This window comes from Microcebus murinus, chromosome 10 (genome assembly GCF_040939455.1).
Source record: "Microcebus murinus isolate Inina chromosome 10, M.murinus_Inina_mat1.0, whole genome shotgun sequence".
NCBI lineage: Eukaryota > Metazoa > Chordata > Mammalia > Primates > Cheirogaleidae > Microcebus > Microcebus murinus.
Window position 1 is genome coordinate 57903884 of NC_134113.1, and position 8578 is coordinate 57912461.

Genomic DNA, 8578 nt, shown 5'->3' on the forward strand with positions numbered 1-8578 from the left:
AGGCGAGGGGAGAGTCTTCCAGCGGGGGTGGAGGCAGGGTGGTGGGTCGCCCTGATGGGAACAGTTGGCCTCTGTCTTTCCCTGAGGCCAGTGGCCTAGCGTGACCGAGAAACCGGGTCCTCCCAAGGTCCCAGGGCTGGGACCCTTCGGACTTGGGGCGGGGCCGGGCTGCGGGGCCAGGCCGAGCCTCTGGGGCCACTTAGGGGGAGGCGGGGCCCGCCGTGGTGGGCGGGGCTTCCCTCAGGTGTGACTGATTGCCCAGGCAGGTTTCCCCTGGTCACCCTCTTCCTTGTCCCCTCTCCCTGCAGCCACCGCTTTGCTTATGGGGCGGTGTCTCTTCAGCTCTCCTTGACACTTGTCCCAGTATCCGAGAAAGAGGAGAAAGAGGAGAGGAGGGCAGGCAGAGGGCAGGAGGAAAGGGGCAAACCTCCTTGCTTTCATTCTCCTCTGAAACTCGCCCTTTCCCCTCTAGATTCCAAAGGGTGGCAGAGGTGTGAAAGCAGACGTGGGAGAAATGACTTGAAACGGGGCACAATGGTAGGAAGCAGCAGGTGCAGAGATGGAGGTAACGGGAAAGTGGAGCCCACAGCGAGGTGCGGTTGTCTGGGGAGGGGGGTAGGCAGGGCGGGGAGGGTGGAAGGCTGGCGAGGTGGGGAGGTGAGCAGAGTGGAAAGTAGCTAGGAAGAGGGGGTCAGACGGATGCGGGTCCAGCAGGGCGGGGTGGGGGTGGAGTGACCGAGCAGGTGCAGGAGGATGGAGCCACAGAGAGACAGCGCAGGGGAGGAGGGAGAACCAGGATGGGGCAATGCCAGATGGAAACTCCGAGATGGGAAGGGTGGTGGGTTGTGGGGATGGAAAGCTGGAGGAGGACCACAGAGGGAGCGAGGGGCAGACAGCAAGACGTTCAGAAGCAGTTCAGGCCCTGGAGGGACGGTAGGGAGCAAAGGCTGTGGCGGGGAAGGCTGGGGTGTGTGTGGGCCCTTGCAGGGTCCCAGGAAGGTGAAGGCGAGAGCCCCAGGGCCACTCTGAGGCTGGGGCCTGACTCTGGAGGGGAGCTGAGGAGACCACCTAAGCAGCAGGGATGGGGGCGCCACCCTTCCTCACCCCAGCTCAAGGCACCTGCAGGGGTGTGCCCATGGGGAGGGGAAGGGCTGGGCCGAGTCCCAGCTCTGAGCGCAGGAGCTAGTGGGGTTTCTTCGGAGCGATTGTTTAGTATTCATGGGGCGACGCAATCTCTCCCACATCTGCTTAGCACAGCAAGTCCTGTCATATAACTGTCTCCCGCACTGTCTGTCCATAAAGAATGTCTCGGAATTGGTGTAATTCAGAGAAATTAATGACGACTTTCCGCGGGACGGCTCCCTGGGGGATGATTAACACTTCATCGTCCATCTGATGCGCGGGGCCCAGCGCTCCATCGCGAACATTTGGGCCGTGGCCAGCCGCATTAAAGGTTATTACGGAAAACGCGACCTGCAAACGGGCGAGAGGCATGATGGACCAGGAGGGGCGGGGGCCAAGGGCGGGGGCGGGGGAGTCGACCGAGCTGGCCAAGTCCGAGATCAAGTTTCCCGAGGTGTGCTCACCTGGGGGGTCAGAGACTGAAGGAGCCTGGGTTCCTGTTTCAGCGACCGCAGGACGGGGAGGGCGTTGGAAAGCTGCTCCGCCCCCACCTCCGTGCAGGGGCTAGGGAAGGGAATGGGGTCGCTTTTCACGGGTGGGCACATTGCTGATGGAGGCTTTCCCTGTCTTTTAATTCTCACAGCATTATTGGGTAAGTTTTATTAACCTCACCTTACAGGTGATGAAACTGAGGCTCAGAGAGGTTATTTAATGTGCCCAAGGTAACACAGCTTATTGAGAGACAAAGGAAGGATTTGAACTCAGGTCTTTGGGTCCTGAGCTTTTGCTGTTTCCACCACACCATGGAGCAGAAGGTTTTTATTCATTTAAGTGTTTGCCTCAGTTTCCTGCTCAGGGGGTGGCAGATAAGTTTGCAGATAAGTTTGAAATGTTTGTCATATGAATGAATGAGTTACCTTTGCACGTCCCATTGCCATGGTCTGGACCAGAGTCCTAGAGAGTCTGGTGGCAGCGGACTATCTGGCAAGAGGGTTCAGTTTTGGCTAAGAAACTCAAAACAGGTTTCCTGCAGGGGTCCATGCCTCTCCCTGGACATTCTAAACCTCCAGAATCTAGAAGCCTCAACTCTTGATCCTTAGCAGAAAGGAATAGAGGCAGGTGTGCATATGTGTGCACATACAAGTGTGTTCATGAGTGTATGGGTATGTGCAAGTTTGTGTGTGCATGCATGTCTGAAATGTATCAGTTTATGAGTATGTGTTGCATGTGACGCATGGCTGTGTGTACATATGTATTTGAGGGTACGTGTTGGTGTGTGTGTGTGAGTGTGCATGTGTGCAGGTGAATGTGTGCATGTGGTGTGCCAGGGGAGCCTGAAGACTCAGCTGGAGATGTCTTTGATTTGCCTGACTCTCTAGCAGGTTCCAGGATGTGGTATGTGGTGGGGCTGAGGTGGGAGACCAGGACAGGAAGGCTCTTTCTATTTGGGGTTAGGGGGCTGGGGAGCCTAAGCAGTGGGTACCTTTGCCCTGCCAGGCACTGGGGTATAGCGTCAGGGTCCCGGTTCTGAGGCTGGGTGCAGGCTATGTCCCGAGGCCTTTACTTGGGGCTTTAATTGGAAGTGCTGGAAAGTCCTGCTCTGACCTGGGAGGGTGATGAAGAGGTGGGGCTAGGGCAGGACAGTGCCCAACAGTGGAGGGTTCAGGCCTATTCATTTCTTACCCCCTGCTGCCCCCCAGGTTTTGGGAATCAGCTTCTAACCAGGCTGCTGCAATGCCTAACTCTAGACTTACCTACTCCACCTCAGGGCAGTAGAGTCCCTAAAAGTCTGTATGTGTAACTTCCTGATTCTAGGAGAACTACAACCATGGTGAAAACATCTCTCCTTCTCTAATTGGCACTACCTAGAGGGCCAAAATAATTTCTTCCTCTCTTGGAGTCCATTGGCAAGGCCATGTATGTATTCCTACTGAGTTTCAGAGGTTTTCAGGCCACTTGTGCTGGGCAGTTCTTCCTTAAGTCTAACTTCAGATCCTTTTGTCACATTTGTTGCCCAGTAAGCCCAGGCTAAGTTTGTGAAATTGGAACCTTGACGCCCCCCCCCCCCCGCCCCCTGCCCCAGCATGGGAGTAGTTTCTTCTGGATAGGGGAGTGCATCTGGAGTATAGAGACACAGAGAAAATGCAAGACTAAAGCCTGGCGGATTACAAATGGGTCAGATCATTCTTGAGAAGATGATGATAATAAGTAGGTCAGTTTCAGAAAAAGGAGCTCAGAGACCATCAGTTTCAACACTCTTACTTTACAGACAGGAGCCAGAGTCCTCAGTGGTGGGAAGACTCACCCAGTGTCCCCTGTTACATGGGAGCTGTCTCTGAAAAACCCAGGCCCCTGACTTCTGGTAGGAGTCCTTCTTGTGCCCCATTTAGAGGACCCCAGATTCTCTTCCTATTCTCTTGGCTTTGTGCAGGTGGGAGAGAGGGAGAAATACTTTCAGCTAGGCTAGGGGACTGCTCCTTCCTCTTACTAAAGCCTGCAGTGACTCTTTCCCAGCCTTCTCAGCTGGGCCTTGAGGCCTGTCACCCACCACACTTGTTCCTCCAACTCCGCATTCTCCCTCCACAAGATCCCTGGGTCTCTTAGCTCCACCTGGGTAGCCAGCCTGGTATTCAGCCAATCTCCTGCCTTCGCCTATCTCATCTAGTCTGTCTGCAGCCTGAACCATCTTCTCTCCTCCTCTTCCTCCGGGCCAGCCTCTCATACCTTTGCAATATTGCCCCATACTCTCCTCTTCTAGGACGCCCTCCTTGATTAATCCTGTTTCTGGATCCTAAATTTCCCTTTCTAAATCACTGCCAAAGTATCTGCAGGCCTCTTCTGGTTCTTCTCTTTCCTGGCCCTGTGTGCTGGCACCTCCCCATGAGCAGGGCTGTGTTTTCTTCTCCTTCTGGATCTGCCCCCTGTCTTTTCTTCTTTCTCCCAGGACCCCTCTCTATGCACCAGGAGAACCAGTACTGCAGTGGAGAACTGACTGAATCCTTATCCTTTTTATGTTTTCTGGGAATGGCAGGGATGGTGACATCCAACTGGGTCTCACACTGAGGAGGGAAGTGATGTTGCAGACCTGACCTTATCCCGGTGGGTTACTCTGGTTTAGGCCTCACCCCCAGCTCCTGGTGCTCCTCCTGCTCTGGCTGCCTCTGGCCCAGTTAACAGTCCTCTCCTGGCCCATCCTCTAGGCTGCTGCAGTGGAGACCCTAGGATGCTGGGCCTGGTGTGGGGAGTGGCAGGCAGCTCCACTGCGATGTCTCACCTGGGGCACTTAGCCCAGGAGACTGCCTATTCCCCACTCTAGCCCTTCACACTCATTTTCTGGTGCAGGTTTCCTTGCACCCTCCCTTTCCTTCTCCCACCCAATCCTCACCCAGCCCTTTTATCCCCAAAGCCTGAATCCTTCCAGAAATCTCCTTTCCTGAGACCCTTGGAGTTGGCATCCCCAAGGTGGGAGGGGGTGAGCGGGCAAGTGGAGACTAGGTGGAGGCCATTGGCCCTAGTGAGGCACCAGGCTTGGCTTTGGACCAATGGATGCATTGCCCGCCACCTTGTGGCAGATGTGGAGAACTGCAGGGTTGGGATCTTTGTGCTGAGACTGGGAGCTCTTGGGAAAGTAGGTGGAGTGGGGATGATGGCAGGGGTGTGCATTTTGAAGGTGGTGGGCCTCACATTTCCTAATTGACGTTGGAGGTTTCCTCAATGAGCCTTTGAATTCTTCACTGACAGGGGAGTAGAAACCTGGGAGGGAAGCCAAGTAGCAAGGATACTTCTAGATGGAGAGGGATAATTGAAACTGTCCTCAAGTTTCAAACCTGTTGTTGTAATCCACCCCCTGCCCCTAATAAAAAGCTTAAAAGGAAACAGTCTGAAACTGAAGCATGAGGCGTTGAGGTCTGATCCGCAGAAGAAGTTGCTAACAGTCCCAAAGTGATTTGGATGCTACTGCTTCTGACTGTCGCCTAGTTTTTTCATAGCCTTCCTCCCCTGCCTCCATCAGTTAGTTCCCCCATCTTTTACAGGTTCCTTACTCTCTTCATTCTCTGTTCACTGGGCCTATCCAGAAAATCCCAGGTCCCTTAGCCTTCCTATCCCCACCTGAGGTTTTTTTTTTGAGATAGAGTCTCACTCTGTTGCCTGGGCTAGAGTGCCATGGCATCAGCCTAGCTCACAGCAACCTCAAACCCCTGGGCTCAAGCAATCCTTCTGCCTCAGCCTCCCGAGTAGCTGGGACTACAGGCATGCGCCACCATGCCCGGCTAATTTTTTCTATATATATTTTAGTTGGCCAATTAATTTCTTTCTATTTACAGTAGAGATAGGGTCTCACTCTTGCTCAGGCTGGTTTCGAACTCCTGACCTCGAGTGATCCACCTGCCTCGGCCACCCAGAGTGCTAGGATTACAGGCATGAGCCACCGCGTGCGACCCCCGCCTGAGTTTTGCCTATGATTAAGATGCTGATCTGGGAAGTCCCTTCTCTGATCTAACTCTAGTCCTTCCTGTAGCACTGGAAATGGAGAGACCACCAGTTAGCAGGGTTGCAGATGAGAAATTGGCATCCTAAGAAAGTGGGGAAGATGGCCAGAGAAAGGTACCTATAAGGAAGGTTCTGAGGGAGGGTAGCCCTGCCTAATTTCTCCTTTCATCCTCCTCTCCCCTGCCCCTTTGGATCCTTGGAGATGAAGGGAATGGGACAGTGTTCCAGTTCACTGGAGAATTCTCTCCACTTGCTCCATGATTTACAGGTGCTGGGGGAAAGGGGAACCTCTGAGCTCTGATCATGGGCCTTGTTATTCTCTTCTGTAGAGTGGGTATTGTGGGAAAGGAAGATGGGGATGTTTCAATCTTCCTGGGTCCTCCTGGTCTCACTTAGAGTCACTTTGAAGCCCTTTTCTTTCTTTCTGCCTAAATCCCAGGCCCTCAGAAGCTCTCATAATGATTCTTGGAGCTCCTATATCACCCTCCACCTCCACTTTGGTCCAGCCCCCTTCCCTGGTGAGCTAAGAGTCGCTGAATCTCCCTGCCATTCTCCCTCTGCTTCCCCTGGCACTTCTTGGGGATCCTGGCCAGGAGCCCTGGCTCTGCAGGCCCCAGCGCCCTCCCTCTGAGGTGCTATTCCTCCCCTGCCTCATTTGCTGCCGCTGACCTTACTGAGTTAAATTAAAAAGCAATGTTCTGTGTGCAGCTCCAGCCCCGTGGAGCTTGACTCTGGGAAGACGAAGACAATTACTGGCCCCTCCGTCTCCCTCTCGTCTGGCTGCCTTATAATTTTTCCCCCTGCTGCCTGGTATGCAACATTTATGTTTTTAATAACACCAGAATGGTTTTGACCTTGGGAATTCATAGCAGAATGGGCACTGTGAGAAGCCCCAACGTGATTGGCGTTTGTCTCAGTCCTTTGCAGGGAGGAAGCTCTGGTGCCTCCTGGATTCCCGGGATGGGGGGTGTGGGCTGCACTCCAGGGGGTCTAGTGAGAAATCCCCCAAACCAGAATGGACAAGGACATGGGGAGGGCAAAAAAGAGGTAGAGGATTTCATCTCTTTAGGTTTCCCCTGGAGGATGAAAGTTAGGACAAGGTGTTTGAGAGATTGGGATGCTTTTATCCTCTTGTTTTATAGAAGAGTCCTGGATGGGGGGTGGCATGGAGTATATGTGTGGAGGGGCAATGGGCAAGGGGTGGTGTGTGGCACAAATGTATATGCACACTCAGTCCATTGGCCCACGAGTTTGCACACTTGCCCTTATGCATAATTGGTTCAATTTCTTCTCAGTTTCTCTCACCTTCTCTATAGCTCTTTAGCTCCAAGGAGAGTGGATGAAATGAGGACCAGCTAGAGGACTGAGGTCAGAGTCAAAGTAGAACTTCCCAGCTGAGGGAGAAAGGAGCAGGGACAGAGCCCTCTTCCGGCTTGCAGAAGTGTTGCTTCCCAATCCCCCCTCCCTTTTCTGCATTCACCTCCCTTGGTGGCTCAGCTTTTGTGATTAAAAGAGAACCAATGGCAAGCAGAAGGATCTGAAGGAGGAGTAAGTAGGCCAGTGGAAGGATGGGAGAAGCAAGAAGCAGTGACCAGACTAGGGGACAGGATCCGTGAGAACAGAGAGCCTAAGGCCACATGCGGGCCTCTCTTCCACCTGTAAGGAAGGACCAAGGTTAGAACTAGCAAAGGGCTTCTCTGTGTGCAGCTTCCAAGAGCTTCTGGAAAGACAGAGGAAAAGCACAAATTATAATTGAAGAGAAGTTCCTCTTACTGTGCAGAAAGTGGGAAGAGAGGGGCAGAGAGTTGTGTGTGCCTAAGGGGTGCACAGCAAGGTGTTCACAGCGTGCACCTCTCTGCTCTGGGTTAACAGTCCCATATGCTCAGTTATGTTGCGAACATGGGGAACTGCGTAGCTTTGGTATTGATTTTGTAAGCCTAGGGTTTGTGAGCTGGCTTCCCTAGATAGCCGGCAGAGTGTGGTTTTCCGGCAGGAGCAGCAGCTGGCGCAATGGGAAGACCCCTGCACTGAGAATCAAGAAAGCTGGGGTTCTAGTTCTCGGTTTAGTTATCAGCTGGAACCCTAGGAAAAGCCACAGGGTCCTTCTGTGCCGGCAGCTGCAGTGTCGGGGGACAAGGAAATGGAAGGGGCACCGGAGGTGGTGATGGCATTTCAGGGCCTAGGAAGCCTGAGAAGGGATGCTAGTGGAGAGAAAAGAGTTGAGAAGGATTTCCTGAACTCAGGAATTCATAAGTTCTTGCTCCAGCTAAAGACTCCCTCAGCCTGGGCAGCTCAGCCTGGCCTTGCCCTGTCGCTGACTGCATGTGGCGCCGACGTCTGGCGCTGCAGCGAGCGCTGTTCTCTGCCGCCCTCCTGTGGCCGCTAAGCCCTTCGCAAGTCGCTGCCGAGAAGATTCTGCTCTTCTGCAGGGCTGCGCCCCTCGCCCCCTGGTGGACATTGCGTTTATTACAAGAAGCGATCTTGGGCTTCCACTGCATTTTTCCCTAACCGTTTTCCTCGTTTTTGGAGTATCTTCTTTAAAGCTGGGAAGGTCTTCCTGAGCTTTAACTCTCTATATCTTTGCCTCAAGCTTTAAGTTCTGGTTTTGGGGGATGGGCGGTGGATACAAGGGGCTGAGATTGAGCTGAGAGAGCAATTTCTCTTCTTCCTCCTTGGGTTTCATCTACAACCCTATGCTCCCAGGGTCGCAGAGAGTTCTCAAAGAAATCAGGGTCTGGTGACATTCCTGGAGAAAATGGGTCTGGAACAGACTAGGTATTGCGCATCTGGGCTGCCGTGAAGTCGCACCTGAGCGCAGCCAGTCAGCGGCAGCAGGGAGATGAATTGGCAGGAGCCAGGAGGCAGGAGACAGGGATGATGGAGGGAGATGGCATATTTGACAGATGCTGACAGGGCTCGTTATTTGCTAGCTCTGGAATCCCCTCCCACCCACCAGGCTGCCCTT